Source organism: Delphinus delphis, chromosome 4 (genome assembly GCF_949987515.2).
Source record: "Delphinus delphis chromosome 4, mDelDel1.2, whole genome shotgun sequence".
Classification (NCBI taxonomy): domain Eukaryota; kingdom Metazoa; phylum Chordata; class Mammalia; order Artiodactyla; family Delphinidae; genus Delphinus; species Delphinus delphis.
Genome location: NC_082686.1, coordinates 140,398,291 through 140,416,131, shown reverse-complemented (window position 1 = coordinate 140,416,131; position 17,841 = coordinate 140,398,291). Strand labels below are relative to the sequence as shown.

Here is a 17,841-nt window from a genome sequence, read left to right as displayed (position 1 = left end):
TATAATCATTGGTAATTCTGCATCATCTCTGGGGGGGCTTGACACTTCGGTGAACACAAGTTAGCTACATATGAGGTTCATACTGTCATCTAAACGTGCTGTTGGCACAATTTTATGATCAATATACACACAGACAAGCAACCGTGATTTCACTTTCGTTCCAATTAGAATTATTAATCTTAATAATGCATAGTTAGCAATGATGCATTAAAGATTTTCATAAACTGCTGAAAACAAAATTATGCATATAATTATAACAACAACATTAGTTCACTGACTCCTTGGAAGGCTGCATGCACTGCACTAAGTACTTAATTTTCACACTCTTTACCTCAGTCTTCTGGTGCAAGGAAATGTAACCCAGAGAACTTAAGTAACTTGCCAAAAATGACAGAACTGTTAAATAGACAGCTGGGACATTTCTGGCATTCTTTTGAGACACTACTATAGAAGAAACTACTGGAGTACTTCTAAGTTGTAATATTGAAGTATTTAATTGAATTTAGCATATACAAATTTGACCTCAATCCCTTTTTCCTCCTGACTCTTCACAGGACGCCCTCAATAACCAACAGACATGCAGGTGAAGCCCAGAATTATCCTCAACCTCCAAGGGAGAAAGCAGGAGTGGAGCTTCACTCTCCTCCTCAAGAAACAAAAGAGCAGGGCTAGAAGGGAAGGCTTGCCTCTCCCCCAGGAGACACGGATCGGAGACCAGCAGGTTACGTGCATTTAGAACAGAAGCTGCTGGACCCCGTCCTCCCAACCTCAGGGGATGCTCTGGGCCATGATGACCTTAACTGCCACATGTAGTTTAGAAGCTGAGATGGCTTCTTCCAGGGCTTCAGCTGCAGGAGACAGTTTGCCGCCTGATTCCTGGATTTCCCTGGACTAGAGCAGACAGTTTGCCCTGAGTTTCTGCTCTGCGATGTGATATATCTGCACTTGATCCTTCAGAGCACCTTATTCTACAATGATCATTCTCTTTCATTTGTTCACCAAACTTTTTAAAACTTAGAAACTGTATGCCAGTTCCAGGGGGGGAAGAGGGGTGAGAAAGAGAAAAAAAAAAGGGAAAACAGAAGGAAGGAATGGTCTGTGTTCATTCTGTGTTTTTCCTTAAGAACTGTCATTCCTTTTCTGTCACAGCTCACCCATTTGCTACCAAAGCAGCCTATAGAGACCTCTAGCACTGACATTACATTAAGTATAATTGCTTGTTGCTTGTTTGCACCCCGCACTAGATCTAAATGCCTTGAGAGCAGGGGACACGTGATCTGTTCTTTTATGCTATCTACACATACCGCCACTTGGGGCACTGGACGGGATTCATATTAACCCTATACACTTCAGTTCTCCCATCGTTTAAGTAGATATAATACATATTCTAACTTCACAGGGCTATTGTAAGGGTAGAATTAGTAAGAAAGAAAAACTGAAAGTACTATACACTGCATAATTAATAGTATTCCTCAACCTTAATCTCCATAAGAAACCGGAGGGCTTATTAAAGCATTCATAACACAGGCGCCTCGCTCCTTTGTGTGTGTGCTAAACAACGGAGTTCACGGCCAGTTAGTTCCCACCCTGTATTTACTCTCTTGACATCTGTTTCTGGAAATCTGTGTCAAGTATGTGAGCAACAAAAAATCAAAGGAAAGATCAAGAAATCATATCCTAAAGGTTAGAACTGTTGTTTAAACACTATCGAGAGAAAATAAAAACAGAAAATTTTAACCAAACTAAACATTCTGTACAAAGTAAAATCATCTCTCACTTAACACAAGTTCCCATTACGTCAGAAGACTGATCTCCACTTTTTAACTCTGCGATTAACAATTTTATCATAAAACCAAGAAGAAATAAAACCGTAACTCTGAATCTAACACTGGAAACCAGCCCTTCTGCTTATCGCTGATTATGGCCCCTCTATTGAGTTAACTTGTCTCCCTGAGAAAGAGATGTTCAAGTTCTAAGCCCTGGAACTTGTGAATGTGATCTTATTTTAAAATAGGGTCTTTGTAGATGTAATTAAGTTAAGATCAGGTAATTAGAGTGGGCCCTGAATCCCATGAGTGGTATCTTTATAAGAGAAAGGGGAGGGAGACTTGGGTACAGAGACAGAGGAGACACGCGCCGGCAAGAAGGCCACGTGACAATGGAAGCAGAGATTGGAGTGATGCATGCAGCTCGAAAGCCAAGGAGGGCCACGGAACTCCAAGGACCGCTGGGGGCCTCCAGAGGCTAGGAAGAGGCAGGAAAGGATTCTTCTCTAGGCCTTTCAAAGGAAGCACGGCCCTGCTGACGCCTCGATTTCAGACTTCTAGCCTCTGAGACTGTGAGAGAATAAATTCCTTTTGTTTTTAAGCCACTGAATTTGTGGTGATTTGTTACAGCCGCCCTAAGAAATTAACAGAGCCTAGAAAAGAGGAACATCTATCAGTTACAGCAGAAAGAGTTCAAAATAAATAGTTTTACGGCATCCATTTTTCCCAGTTGCCTTACAAAGTTAGAGGGAAAGCATTTGGAAGATAAGATTTCACTAGAAGGAATGACAACATACAAATGACCCCTGAACAACACAGGGGTTAGGGGTGATGACCCGCTGCACAGTCAGAAATCCATGTATAACTTCCAGCTGGCCCTCCATATACACGGTTCCACCTCTACAGATTCAGTCAAGAGCAGATCACACAGTACTGCAGTATTTACTATCGAAAACAAATCCGCGTTTAAGTGGACCCTGTGCTGTTCATGGGTGAACTGTATTGTCTTTTCACCTCCTCCCCATGTAAGAGCATGTTCATCAGGGAGCAGCCATAAGGCTACTTCTAGAAAATGCTACCCAAGGGTTCTTCTATTCTATGTACATCTTACTAATACTTGATTGTTTTGTACACACATTGATCTTGGTTTGGCATTCTGTCACAGCCACAGAAATCTCTCATTCTGTGATCCAATACTTGTTTTCTAACAGTCAACCTGTGTAACTCTCCCTTTGGAGCTTTCCTGCATTACTGATGTTGCGTTGAATATTTAAAGGTGCAGTAGACACGTGGTACGCTGCCCCTTTCACAGTCATCTAGCTACACTCATCTGCTTTGGGTACTGTGGCTACTCAGATCTAATAATTTCCTGCAAAAGTAGAAACGAAGCACTGCCCCATATACAGCAGCCTGTTCTCTGAGTCATGCAAAAACCAGTACTGATTTCTGATAGCATAATTTATAATCCCTGAGGGAAATCCATCATGGGCTAGGATAACCTTATGCATTGATATTACATCTAAGTAAAGCAAAACCACAAAAACTGACAAGCATAGTCCAAGTAACAAGTGTATTCCTGAAGGAAAAGAAAATGAAACAAAAGTATTGGCAAAACTTGGGGAGTTTCTGTGAACTGTGACTCTTAGATATAGGTCGTGAGGCCCAGCTGGGTTCTGCTTCGGTGAGCAGCTTTCACTGTCATCAAAACTCTGCTCCCAATTTCCAACTCTGGTGTTAAACTGGGAAAAGTTCATTTCTAATTCAGGTTCTGTATATCTTACCATAAAGACTTAGGACCTGCAAGAGGCCAACAGAGTGATACACTTCGAAAGAGCTAATGCCTTACCCAGCGCTGGCACACTTACCAGCTTTAAACTCACATCTATCCCGGCTAGGAGAGAATGCTGCAGGACCAAAGGAGCAGCATGTGTATTATTTAAAGATTTAGATGTCCAGTGTGACCCAGATGGAATGATTTTTCAAATAAATTATATCTATTTTTTGACAAATAAGGTATCTAACCCAAATCAATACTAAATGGCCTTCTCTTTCTCTCTCTTTTTTTTTTTTTTGCGGTACGCAGGCCTCTCACTGTTGCAGCCTCTCCCACTGCGGAGCACAGGCTCCGGACGCGCAGGCTCAGCGGCCATGGCTCACGGGCCCAGCCGCTCTGCAGCATGTGGGATCTTCCCGGACCGGGGCACGAACCCGTGTCCCCTGCATCGGCAGGTGGACTCTCCACCACTGCGCCACCAGGGAAGCCCTAAATGGCCTTCTCTTGAAAACATTTTATTAGTACAAAGAAAGAGAAAAGCTGTATTTCTTTACAGACACTGGAGGAGACTGATAACTCGATCTTGAGGCCACAAATATATCTCCTATCTAGCTTTAGATAACCCTTTCCCAAAAGTGTGTGGAAGCATTTATTTATAGTTGTTTCCTAAACGGCTCTGCCTCACTAAATACGCAATTGTAAGCAGAATTAGCTCAGTGTTATGGTACAAAGACACCATCATGCTGTGCTGGTGTATTTTAATAGATTCTTTCTCAAGGTTCGACTGTACAAAGAGTGCTTCCACTTACGCAAGGCCTCAGGATCAGGTGAGACCTTATCTATACATTCTCTACCCAGGCTCAAAATCTCCCAGCCAGGGACTCCTTCAAAACTTTAATAAAAGATATCACTTGATCTCCTCACCAGACCAAACCAAACCAAACTACAAATACACAAACATACAAACAGCTGTATTAATTTCTAAAGGTTCCCATACCCACCCAGGGTTCTATAAACTTCACATTAAAAATTGCTGGGGGGCTTCCCTGGTGGCACAGTGGTTGAGAGTCCGCCTGCCTATGCAGGGGACACGGGTTCGTGCCCCGGTCTGGGAAGATCCCACATGCCGCGGAGCGGCTGGGCCCGTGAGCCGTGGCCGCTAAGCCTGCGCTTCTGGAGCCTGTGCTCCACAACGGGAGAGGCCGCAACAGTGAGAGGCCCGCGTACCGCAAAAAAAAACCCCAAAAAAACCACACACAAAAAAATTGCTGGGACTTCCCTGATGGTCCAGTGGTTAAGACTCTGCATTCCCAAGGCAGGGGGCCCAGGTTCGATCCCTGGTCAGGGAACTAGATCCCGCATGCATAAGAGAAGGAAGGAAGGAAGGGAGGGAGGGAGGGAGGGAGGAAGGAAGGAAGGAAGGAAGGAAGGAAGGAAGGAAGGAAGGAAAAAAGGAAGGATGGAAGGAAGGAAGGAAGGAAGGGCGGATGAAAGAAAGAACGAACGAAAGAAAGAATTGCTGAAGCAAGATTATAAAATCAGAAATCTTTGGAAAACAGAAATGTTTACATTTCTGTACTATTGGTAATTCTTTCCTGGGGTTGGGTGGGGGGAGAGAAGAGAGGCATAGGCAAAAGACTTGAATGTTTTCGGTTTTCCGTGGGATGTATAATGAAACTTAGGAGTGTAATCAAACGCCGACCGGCATTTTCTTCAAAATACTCCACACACAAAAAAACCCCAAACCATAAAAAGTGGGAGAAGTGCAGGAGAGAGAGATGAAATAGTCCAGCAAATGTTGATGGTAGCGGAAGCTGCTAGGCACCTGGGGTTTCACTCCCTACTTTTGTGTATGTTTGGACATTTTCACAATTACAAGTTTAAAATTTTACAAAAAGAACCCTCCAGCTAATCAAGACATCAAAATGTTAAGACATAATTTGACATCTGTGGACACTGAGATCCTAGCTATGGTCACAGAACCAAAGAACAGACATGTAGACAACTAGGGCTGATTCCATGATGCCAAGTTGTCTCAGATCTCACCTGGAGCTTTAAACTTCCTTCCCAAACAAGAAGAGAAGAAACAGGACAGGTTAGTTTTGGATACAGGCTCCAGGAGGGAGGGAGAGAAGGAGGGTATGAAGGGGCTTGACATCCACTTGCATAGTGGCAAGTCCTCTTTTCTGGGCCGTTCTGAAAGTCAGGGCTCTCGTGAGAAAAAGAAAGAATATGCCATCCTGACGACATCCTTTGGAGAATGTCTTTAGCACGTGAAACTGAAGAACTATATGTGTCCAAAACAATTGGGGAGTTTGGGAAGAAAACAGCCCATGAATTCAAAATATCACTAAGTATGGTCGCTTTAAGATTTGGACTGGGCTTTCCGGCCGACCTTTCTCCGCCTGTGAGGGCCCTGGCTTTATAAGGAAGCTATATGCCAAGACGGATAAGTGAATTAAACTGAATGCTCGGTGGCAGACTTTGGCAGGCAATTCATCACCAGGGAAGTCTCAAGTACTGCTGGCTGGATTTTAAAGTACTTTGTCTAACTAGGCTGGACACGCCTGCCTCTGGGCACACACATTTTCTTTAAGTTAGCAGGAGAACTGCTTCGTCAGCCCCTCTTTCTTACAGTCAACTCAATTATCATGGTCTCGGAAGACAGCGTTAGCACGGATAACCTCGGGGATAATTTTTAGGAAACTCATTTTAACTGTTAGTTTCAATCTCCTCTTTAACCAAAATCTTTTATTTAGCAACCCATAGATCATCAAATTTGTTTGAGCTCTTTTACAAATCATCAAATTTGTTACTCTGTAGTTTCAACTGGATGCCTAATGATAACAATATAAAAAACTCCTGCTTACTAAATGTGCCCTTGAAAACTGTTTTCTCATTTTTCCCAATAACCTCATAAATTAGGCATTGTTCTCTCCATTTTAACAGATATGGAAATGGAAGCTTGCTCAGAGAGTTAAACAGAGCATTCTGAGATCAGACAAGTAGTAAGTGACAGAGCCAGGATCTGAACCTAGGGCCTGACCTGCCCTTTGCAGTATGCTGCATCATTTCTACGAAAAAAGGAAGAAACAAAAAGGGAATCAAAAAAGGCAGGCAGCAAAAGACGGAAGAAGAAAACTGGAAAACACATTGGCAAATCTTTCTTTTTAATTTTTATTTTTATATTGGAGCATAGTTGATTAACAATGTTGTGTTAGTTTCAGGTGTACAGCAAGGTGATTCAGTTATACACATACATATATCCATTCTTTTCCAAATTCTTTTCCTATTTAGGTTATTACAGAATGTTAAGCAGCGTTCCCTGTGCTATACAGCAGGTCCTTGTCGGTTATCTATTTTAAATAGAGCAGTGTGTACATGTCAATCCCAAACTCCCTAACTATTCCTCCCCCCTGGCCTTCCCCCCGGTAATCCTAAATTTGTTCTGTAAGTCTGTGAGTCTGTTTCTGTTTTGTAAATAAGTTCATTTGTATCATTTTTTTTGTTTTTAGATTCTGCATATAGCGAATCATGTGATATTTGTCTTTCTCTGTCTGACTTACTTCACTTAGTATGATAACCTCCAGGTCCACCCATGCTGCTGCAAGTGGCATTATTTCGTTCCTTTTTATGGCTGAGTAGTATTCCACTGTATATATGTGCCACATCTTCTTTATCCATGCCTCTGTCGATGGACGTTTAGGTTGCTTCCATGTCTTGGCTACTGTAAACTGTGCTGCAGCGAACATTGGGGTGCACGTATCCTTTCGAACCATGGTTTTCGCTGCATATACGCCCAGGAGTGGGATTGCTGGGTTATATGGTAGCTCTACTTTTAGTTTCTTAAGGAATCTCTATACTGTTCTCTACATTGCCAAATCTTTATGAACGGCATGACCTTGGACAGACTAACACTGGCTTTTACTTTTTGGTACCACCTTCAGGCAGCTGATATAAAACTTCTAAGTGACCCTGTTTTATACTCAAGTTACTGTCTTTATTCATTTTTTAAAACAAACATACATTCAGATTCTTACTAAGATGATCTTCATGGAGAAAAGTGTCATTAAAGACGCTAAGACTTTAACATGGCACCAGGTATGGAAAACTCAATAAACAGTCAGTTCTTCTGAGTGGCATCAGCACTGCCATGAATTTCTGTTATCGTGATCTATACTGGAGTCGGGGATAAAAGGGTGTCTCCAAATGACAGATCACGCAAATTTACAAATACCTAAAATGAGTAATATTGGGAACTAGAAGTGTTTCTAAGTAAAGCTAAAAGCCACCTCAGTCTCACTCAGACCTGCTTCATGTTCCTCCTCTGCTCCCCACCTCAGTGAATGGCCTGTTATTGAGACTGCCAGCCAGCCGACAGCCTGCACGGCTCTCAACGCCTCCGCTGCCTTTCAACTATTACTGACGTTTAGAATCCTTGAGGAAAGTCCTGAACAGAATTTTACAGGGGAAAACCAGCTGAAAAAGTCGTAACTCTGCATAACCATCTGCCAGGACCCAGACTTCCTGCTAGCTGGTAAAAACTAACAACATGGGCTTCCCTGGTGGCACAGTGGTTGAGAGTCCGCCTGCCGATGCAGGGGACACGGGTTCATGCCCTGGTCCGGGAAGATCCCACATGCCACGGAGCAGCTGGGCCCGTGAGCCATGGCCACTGAGCCTGCGCGTCCGGAGCCTGTGCTCCGCAGCGGGAGAGGCCACAACAGTGAGAGGCCCGCGTACCGCAAAAAAAAAAAAAAAAAAAAAACAACCTAACAACGTGCTGTGATTGAAAAACCATTTCTGTGTGTCAGAGGACCAGACTTTTGACTGATGCCCGCCATTAAGGAGAGCTGGGACTTCAGGGCTAAAGAAAGGCACCAGACACAGTGTTGGATGTTTTCCATAACCCTGTTTTTCATTCTTACAGCTCAGTGAGGGAAGTGTATCATTCACGCTTTAAAAAAAGGATGCAAAGGCTCAGAGAGTTAGATGCCCTGCCCAAGTTTACGAAGCAAAAAGATCTGGAATTCAAACCTCAATCTGTGTACCACATTATACTATACCATATGACTTCCCATCTATAAAATTTTTAAAGAAAAACAAACCCAAGGATATTGTAGAGAAATCTGTTGCTGTATTTCTCAAAAATGCACTGAGTATAAGCAGCATCAACTTTGTCCACACTTTATATCACATCAGAGAAACACCTAAATACCTGAGTCAAAGTATACAAGCCAAATTTCCTAATACTAACAAAGTGGCTGAGAAGAGTGGGACACAGACTGTGGTAAACTACTCGTATCTCCAATTCCCTTGGACTCAATATAGACACAATAAAATATAATTTGACAGTGCAGAAAACCGAAGAAAATTTACAGGCAAAGTCTCTCAGCCTGTTGCCAAAGGAGTGTGGAGCACAGACATATTAGGCCTGACAAATATTTGAAAGCTGAAGTTGTCAATTATCTTAAACACAGAGCATAAAAATCATGCTTCTTAAACTGCCAAAAATGCTGACTTAAAAAACAAAATATCTTTGTGAAACAAGGTACGTGGGACTGCTATGAACACACTCATAAAACAGAATTAAAAATAAGAAAACCAGCAGACAGTTTTAACCCTTTGCTTGTTCAATTCCAAATGCAATATTTCTAATAGTCGTTCAAGTGATCTATTCATCAAATAACAAGGAAAACTCACAGCTCAATGCAGGAACAATTGGTTTATGTGCTAAAAAATGATGATAAGCCTGTGGGTTATGGGTAGTAAGTCTAAGGTAATTCCTACCCGTTACAGAAACACTCCACTGATTTGGGCATTTATTTTTGATAAATGCAGAGTTACGTGGGGAGGGAGGGGTGGGAAGAAGAGATTAAATATTGGCAGTGAATCTTATTGCACTCACATAAAAAGCCAATGTTCCAGAAATACCAATACAGATATTCCTCCTATGATATTCCGACATGCAGAATTTCATTACTACTGAGTTTAGAAATAAATGTATTTGTGTGTGCTTGCACGCATGTGTGTGTGTGTTTGTGTAATCCAACACCATTCTCTTAGAAAGTAATGTCAAAGGAGGGGAATCGAGAGATTAGGGGCAGAGGTTCTGTTTCTGAAATACAATCAGTAGTATCTTGCACCCAGTCCCTGCACAGGACTGCAGAGAAAATGGGACAGCGGGGAGAGAGGCAGGAAGAAAGAGATACACAGAGAAGCAATCATGAGAGACCACCAGTGGTCCGCTGTCTGGTCACTGACACAGCTGATTCTCCCCTTGGTGTAAGCAGAGAGTGCTTTTTGTCTGTTCTCTTTGGCTTATCTTTAAAGTCACTACTATCCTACTACGGCATTCATCACACATAATTACTCTGAGGATTTAACAGGCTGATGACAGAGCCCTGTTATGTGGCTGCAGTGTTACTCCATGGGAAGCTGAATGTGTGTGTTCCGAGTGAACAAAGAACTTTTCAATACACTGTTGTATCACTTGACATCCACAATCCACAAACAACTGAACAAAACACAAGGTTGGATTTTAAAATTAGGCCTTGGCAATTAATGGCACAAGACTCATTTTACTAGATTCCAGAAAAGCGAAACTGCAGATGTGTGAAAGATGTGCAGTGTTCATCTGCTTCTGACAGTCACTGCAACGTCCACGAAGTCCTGCCTACGGGTATTTCTCTGAATGCTCAGACCAAGCACTGCAAAGGGCAAGGTAAGAGATAACTATACAAAAATAATTACATCTATTCAAGAAGTTACATTCATTTCAGTTTCATGAAGTTTTTTTTTGGTAATCTTTGCCCAATTTTATGAAAGAACTTTTGTTAATTTAATTCTGAGTAAGTATAAAGCATTTACAAAGCAAGCTCCAATACGTCCCAGCAAACCAGCCTGCCACTGCCACTCACTTTCTGAACACACATCCAGTTTGCACCTGTGGCCACCACGGACCCTTTCCCTCAGGCGCCTTTAGCCCGTCAAGCTTGAGGCAGGTCAAGGATGGCTGGGCTGTGGTTGTACTCCGGCGGGGCTCAACCACACCCAGGGTTAGTGTCCAAACAGGCATCAGATTAAGGCCACGGGCTCACTCTGAGCCTTCACCTGAGTGTCACAACCACTAAGGGTCTCGTGCTGGATCAGACGGCAGATATTCTGGAAAGTTACTGAAATCAAAACGAGCCTTTGTGCTACTGCTAATATATGCCCATTTAAAAGCACATGACTAGCATATTAACTTTATTTCATATATTGTAATTCTAATGACATCTCAGCTATATGCCTAGAGACAAATGTCAGATAAAATTATTTTTTCTATTCTGTATTTAATAAAAGGATATATATATATATATATATGGTTTTTTTTTTTCCCCTGCAAAGAATATCCAAACTAAAGACGGTTGAAAATCTTCAGGACATTGTACCTAAAATAACGAATGTATTTCTGAAATACAAAATATCAGCTCCTGGATTAAAGTTCTTAAAACATTTTCTAAACGTTATCAATCCTGACCCTTACCTAGTACTCATGTTTTAAGGAGTACCCACTAATTTTTAGTGAAACTAGAAAATCTGAAAAGCGTTCTGGCTGAAATGGTTTTTTACCCAACTGTTGGCGTACTTCATTTGGAAGTACCAGTGATTACCAAGCAGGAACTCTGTCCTGGGGCTGATATTGCTTGGAAGCAGCTGCGTAACACCCTCGTCTTATTCTAAGTTTATATTCTTTGCCAATAAAGACAATGTGAGTTACCAAGGAAGGGGCCCAGAGTGACAAATGGGAGAAATAAAATACAAAGAAGACTGGAAACCAGTTTCAATGAAATATAATGGGCTTCTCTGGCTATGCCCCAGCACCTGCATAACTGAATAAGAAAAATTTTTGAGGGATAAAGGGGACAGGAGGTGAAAATTAAGAACTGTACAGATTCCCTACAGCATGGTAGTTGAGAGCACCAGCTTTGCATCACACTTGACCAGGGTGCAAATAAAATCCCACTTTGTTTCCACTTCACAGATACGTGATCTTAAGTAAATGGACTCTGCAGCCTCAGTTTCCTCATCTGAAAAATGGGGATGACAATATTTATGTCATAGAATTTCCAGAATTAAATTGGATCATAGATGGTAATATGCCAAGCAGCGTACTTGGCACAGAGTAAAGTGAATCAATAAACAGTGGCCGCTACTATTATTATTGTTTTGATTATTTCATCCATACTTCTTCCGTAGCCTACAAACCGTTTGCTTGCTGCCCCGGGCTCATCTTTTCACCACCTTTTCACCATACTCCAGCCACCCAGTCTTCTTTCTGTTACCTGATTCCTGCCCTAGGGTCTCTGCACTGGTCTCTCCACCTAGAATGTCCTTCCCAAAGATATTAACATGATGATTCCTTCTATGACAACCAGGGCACAGCGTAACTATCCCCTCCTGAGAGAGGACCTCCCTAACCATCCACTCTAAGGGAACACCACTCATTCTCCAGCAGAACCCCAGGTTTTACTTGTCTGCAGAGCATGGATTCGCTTCTGATATCTTTTTATTCACTTTGTGTCTGATTACTATCTGTCTCGCCACACTAGACTGCAAATTGAATGAGAACGCAGACTTGTTCACAGCTGTATCTCCCGCACCCAGAACTAGTCCTAAGCACTAGCAGAAGCAGGACGGAAGGAGGGAGAGAAGCAGGAGTGGATGAAAGGAGGGAGGGAGAGAGGGAAGGAAATCTGAGGCTGGAAAAAATGAATTTGATGCTTTAAAGGTTACTACAGTTTGACAGGGAACCTGGTTTTCTATATCAGTGGCCAGTAAGTGAATTCTCGTACCTAACTGCAGTACTGAAAGGCATGGCATCATGAAAGCAGGGTTTCAGATATACACACATACACACACCCACATTCACGTGGATACGTATGTCCACTTGCACATCTCAGGATGAACTCTAAGAGTGAGCTGCTGGCCACAGGCTCCTATCCACACGACACGTCAACTCATCCACTGTTATTTTTCCTCATCTATAAATTAAACGGCCCGCTTCATTCCTCTTCGTCTGTTTTCTGTTATGACTACATGTGGTTTATTAGGCAAAGAGATTAGTCAAGAATTCTGATCTGTAGGAATGTTTATGTTTTCTTCTAACAGAAACATGATTTCCCGACTTTGGTATTCTGGCAAATCTATTTTGCAAAATATAAGCTCAGAAACTCTGCAAAACTACATTAGCGGGGCTTCATAAAACCTATCGGCAGCATTTTGTTTTATCGATGGAATGGCAATAGTTCAGACAGAAATATGTTGCCTTTTTCATGCTCCGAAGTACGAGAATGTTCAAGAGAAGAAGAGACCTGCCCTGCAGTAGAGGAAGGAGTGTAATTCTCAACTCAAGTGGCAAAGAAGGATGCAAGTACTTCAGCAAAGTGAGAAAGAGTCCAGAAATCGTCTGTACAGTATTTTTTTCTTCCACTTTCACACTAGCAACATGTTAACGTAAATAAATATATTGCATAATGCAAATAGTGAACCGTAAGTTATAACGGAAAGGTACTGCTTGGCAGGAGAAGAAAATTGAGCTGTGCACACGGTTTTGTAAGTAATTTGAATTGGTTTTTACACGTTAAATTTTTAATTTTTATTTTACTTCCAAGTTCATCATATACAGTTTTAATTTTTATCTAAGAAGAAAAAGTGTGTATTCTACTAGTTTTCTCATAATTACACTAATACTTAATAAAGTATTTAATATGAAGTTTGTGTTTCTGAGACTTGATTTCAAAGTTTAAATCCAGACCATTTTAAAGAAATAAGATGCACCATCAACGTTAAGGCGTTGGCTATAAAACACTTTGCCTCTAGAATTTCTTGAAATCTCTTCGCAGAAAGACGGCATTTCTAATAGTTTTCAGAAGACTTACGCTACTGACAAAGAAATAAAAAATAAACCTAGTAAAATGCCACTTTGACAATACAGAGGTGAGCTGAAAATGTTCACTTCAGCATATATCCCTTTAATATACATCACTATACCAAGTTCTCCATGAATGTACAGGGAAAAAGTAAAATTTGTCTTCTAAACTTTTCCAATCTGAAGTTGTCACTATCCTGTCTCTCCTAAGACAGGAGAATTCTGAGGTTCCTGGTGAAATGCCATCCATCTCCAAAGCTGGACAGAGCAGAAATACCAAGACAGTGAGATCAGACATTCCAAAACATCACGACTATTTTGGAAAAAAACAGACGGTGTTGAGGAATCCTACTTCCCAAGTTTCCTCGGTGCTCATTTAAACAACGGAAACCAACAAGGCCATTCTTAGGTTCTGGACTATACCAAAACTGGCAGTGGACCAGATGTGGCTACTGGCTATAGTTTGCTGACCCCTGCTCAAAAGTTCTGTCATTGTGCAAAAGCAATCAAGTTCTTAGCTCTAACATTCACTTGTCCCTTTTCCTAAACCGTTCCATTGATCCTCTAAGAACGGTGTTCTCAAATTTTAAAGCACCTGAGGGCTTGTTAAAACACAGACCGGGGATTCCCTGGTGGGGCAGTGGTTGAGAGTCTGCCTGCCAATGCAGGGGGCGCGGGTTCATGCCCCGGTCCGGGAAGATCCCACATGCCGTGGAGTGGCTGGGCCCGTGAGCCATGGCCGCTGAGCCTGCACGTCCGGAGCCTGTGCTCCACAACGGGAGAGGCCCCGGCAGTGAGAGGCCACAACAGTGAGAGGCCCGCGTACCACAGGAAAAAAAACAAAAAACCACAGACCGGAGGGCCTCCCATCCAGGGTTTCTGACTCAGTAAGTCTAGGGCAGGACTTGATAATTCATTATTTCTAACAAGTGCCCAGGTGATGCTCAGGCTGCTGGTCCAGGGGCCACACCTTGAGAACCACTGCTCTCAACTTCCTCAGTATTATCAGCAAAGTACAGTACATCCTCAGTCTCTTTTTAGAACATTCCCTCTACTCTCTGGACTCACCTGCAACGTATGTATCTTCTATCTGATATCTTGGGAGTCCTCATTGGCAGTTCTTCTCCCTCATCCTTCACCTCCAATAAAACGTGAAGTCACGATTATCCGACGTCCCAGAGACGTTTTGATCTACCCACTTCTATCCATCTTCCACCTCACTCCAGACTACCACCTTACTTTTCAACAGCCTTCCCGCTGTGCTCCCCACATGTACTCTGCCTCACTCCAAATATTTTGCAGAATGCATGCAGGATGATCCCTTTAAGATGAAATTCTTCCTTGCTTAAAACCACCCTGCTAAGGGCTTTCCAAGGCTGTACCAGATGGGGCCCCTATCACCTCTTCTGGCCTGGCCTGGTCCTCACGCTGCTCTGACCAGGCTCCTTTCCGGCCTCCATACTTGCTGTTCTCAGTCCAGGATTCTTTCCCTGTTCAGTCAGTCAACACTGTTCATCTTCCACTTCCCAGGCCCAAGTCACATCCCCAGGAAAGCCATTCTTGACCCTTCCAGACCAGGCCAAGATCCCCACAATGTGTAGTTTTTTCTAACCATCTGTCTCCACGTTAAAATAATAAAAATAACTAACATTTCTTATACTAGGCATTGCTCCAAGACCTTCATACATTTCTTTATTTAACCTTCACAAAACCCCACAAGGTAGTTGCTGTTAGAACTCTCTCTTCTCCTCTTTCTCTCCTTTATTAAATAAACCACATGAGGCAACGGAGGCACAAAGAGTTAAACAGTTCACCCAAGTTCAACCAGCTAGTAAGTGGAAGAGACACATGCAAATTCAAGCCATCTGCCTCCAGACCATAAATACTGCCTCTCAAGAGCAGACAACTTGACTAGATTTTAATTTTCATGTGGTCAGACACCATGCAGACAGAGTTCACACAGAGCCTGGAATATATTAGGTACACGACTTGCTGAATGAATTAATTGATCATATTTTAGCAGAATATTATATACCATTCACTTGTCCACATTATTAAGGCTTATTTCCAAAAAGGGCTCTCCACCCTGCCATTGGTCTTAGCATAATCCATTACAGATTTTATCTTTAAACAACTGTAGTACCATCATTATGTGGATCAAGTGCTTTAATTCTTTTCACACCCAATATTTTTTATCGACATGCTAAGCCATTTCACCTACTTATATATATAAATGTAAGCCAGCATAAATAGAACATTAACATATTACCATAATCCAGTTACTAAATTTCTGTGAAAATTATTTTTAGAGAGGAATAGGTATTCTTGCGGAGTATCTTTATATTCAAAGGGTACACAGCAGAGCAGTGACAGAGGGATAAAAATACTGTCTTAAATCACCACTGCATTCCATTTATTATTTTAAGACGTGATACATATATCCCTCACAATCCAAATTCTTCCAAACTCAGGAAACTGAACAAACTTTTTAAGACGGGGTTGTTTTCCTTTGCTATTCAAGCTTTCATTCCTACTCACTATCCGAAACTCAGGGACCAAAAATACTTAACTAATGAGGTCTCTTTCAGTATACAAAGTCAGGAACCAAACAGACTCAGATAGTAGAGCATACCTGAGTTTAATCTATTTTGAGATTTAAAATTAAGGAGGGCATGCCATTTGCTTTGGTTGTTTGTCCAAGAGAGGCACAGGCTGAAAAAAAAAAGGACAATGCGGATCACTGAGCACAGTGATCATGTTTCTAAATCTCTCCATCACCCCTGGACACAGCACATGATAGATGTCCAAGAAAAATTCTGATGAGCGCTTAATGTGTCAATACACAGGCAATATAGTGTTCTCATTCCTAAAGTACGGTTTACGTGTACATTATAAATTTATTTCAAACTTACTATTATTATGAAACTAGTACTTAAAAATATATAGCTTAGGGCTTCCCTGGTGGCGCAGTGGTTGAGAGTCCGCCTGCCGATGCAGGGGACGTGGGTTTGTGCCCCAGTCCGGGGAGATCCCACATGCCGCGGAGCGGCTGGGCCCGTGAGCCATGGCCGCTGAGCCTGCGCGTCCGGAGCCTGTGCCCCGCAACGGGAGAGGCCACAGCAGTGAGAGGCCCGCGTACCGCAAAGAAAAAAAAAAAATATATATATATATAGCTTAACTATCTGTTAAGATAACTGGCAACTCAGGTTGATTTCTGGGAACTCCCTATTCATTAATCTTCAGTTAGGTAGTTAAGAACCTGCCTGTGGAATGTGCTAGCTGTATGACTTTGGGTAAGTAACCAATCACCCTAACACTTCAGACTTCTTGTATGAAAAATGGGGATAACATATCTACCACATAAGAGTTATTGTAAGGATTTAACGCTTCTAATGTACGTAAAGCAAACAGCATTCCACAAATACACAGTAAATAAGCATCCAGTAAGTATTAGCTGCTATATAGCTACTGTTACGTATACAGACATAAACTTGTACATTGACACTACTTATTACTTTACTAAAATGTGATGATGACTACTGTGATTTAGATATAAGTGCGAATGCCAAAAGCAAAGATATAATGATATTCTGTCAATATATAACAAGTGGAAAACCACAGTAACAGTAAATCTGAGTTTTACATACACTTTCAATGGATAGCTTGTTCAAGGGAGAAAACATCTACAAAGATAAATTAGAAAGTGTTTTTTAAAAGACATGATTTAAAATAAATAATCTCGTTGGGAGTCTGCTAAAACATACGCTCCCAAAAAACCCAAAAAACAAGAACCCAGCAAACTAAAGAAAAAATATCCATGTGAATATAATCTCCGTATTCTTAGGAAATATTGCCCTGCACAAAGGAAGCACAAAGTACTGAAGCATTTTTACAACAACAATTCCTCCAAGATGAATATAAAGAGCACTTAGACACGATCCCCACAAGAACCCTCTAGAGTATCTGGAACCGATGACAGTCGGTAACACTAAAATGAAAACTGAAAAGTTAGAGGAAAATAATGTAAACGGCTTCACAAATTTCACAGAAGAAAAAGTCTATGCTTAGAATGGTTATGAAATAAATTTAAGTTTGAGAAAAATAGAGTTTAACGGGTCACCTAATATCGCAAATGCGTAATGATGCAAACACTTGGTTAACTGGGCAATTCAGAGGTCCATGATCTCGCTTCACTGAGCTGGTACCCTTGGACGCCGAGTATGGAGACCCCAGCCTGCCGGTCTAGGCGTGCCTGGGATTTCGCTCTTGTGACCTGGGCAGCTCCCATTCACTCAGCTCTCACCCTACACGGAGGCCCTTCACTGCTGTCAGACTGCCCAGCCTCCACGTGGCCCTGCTCTCACTTGGAGACCTTAACTATGGTCTCT

At 41.9% G+C, this 17,841-nt stretch overlaps 1 protein-coding gene and 1 non-coding gene across 2 annotated transcripts in view; one reads left to right on the top strand and one right to left on the bottom strand.

Annotated features, from left to right (window-relative positions):
* The window catches only part of LOC132425124 (ubiquitin-conjugating enzyme E2 E2), a 351,419-nt gene that overhangs the window by 173,440 nt on the left and 160,138 nt on the right, over window positions 1-17,841 (bottom strand). The gene's annotated exons all lie outside the window — the stretch shown is intronic.
* Window positions 4,817-4,889, top strand: TRNAG-CCC (transfer RNA glycine (anticodon CCC)). Its single transcript has one exon. It is a non-coding gene; the product is annotated as a tRNA-Gly (tRNA).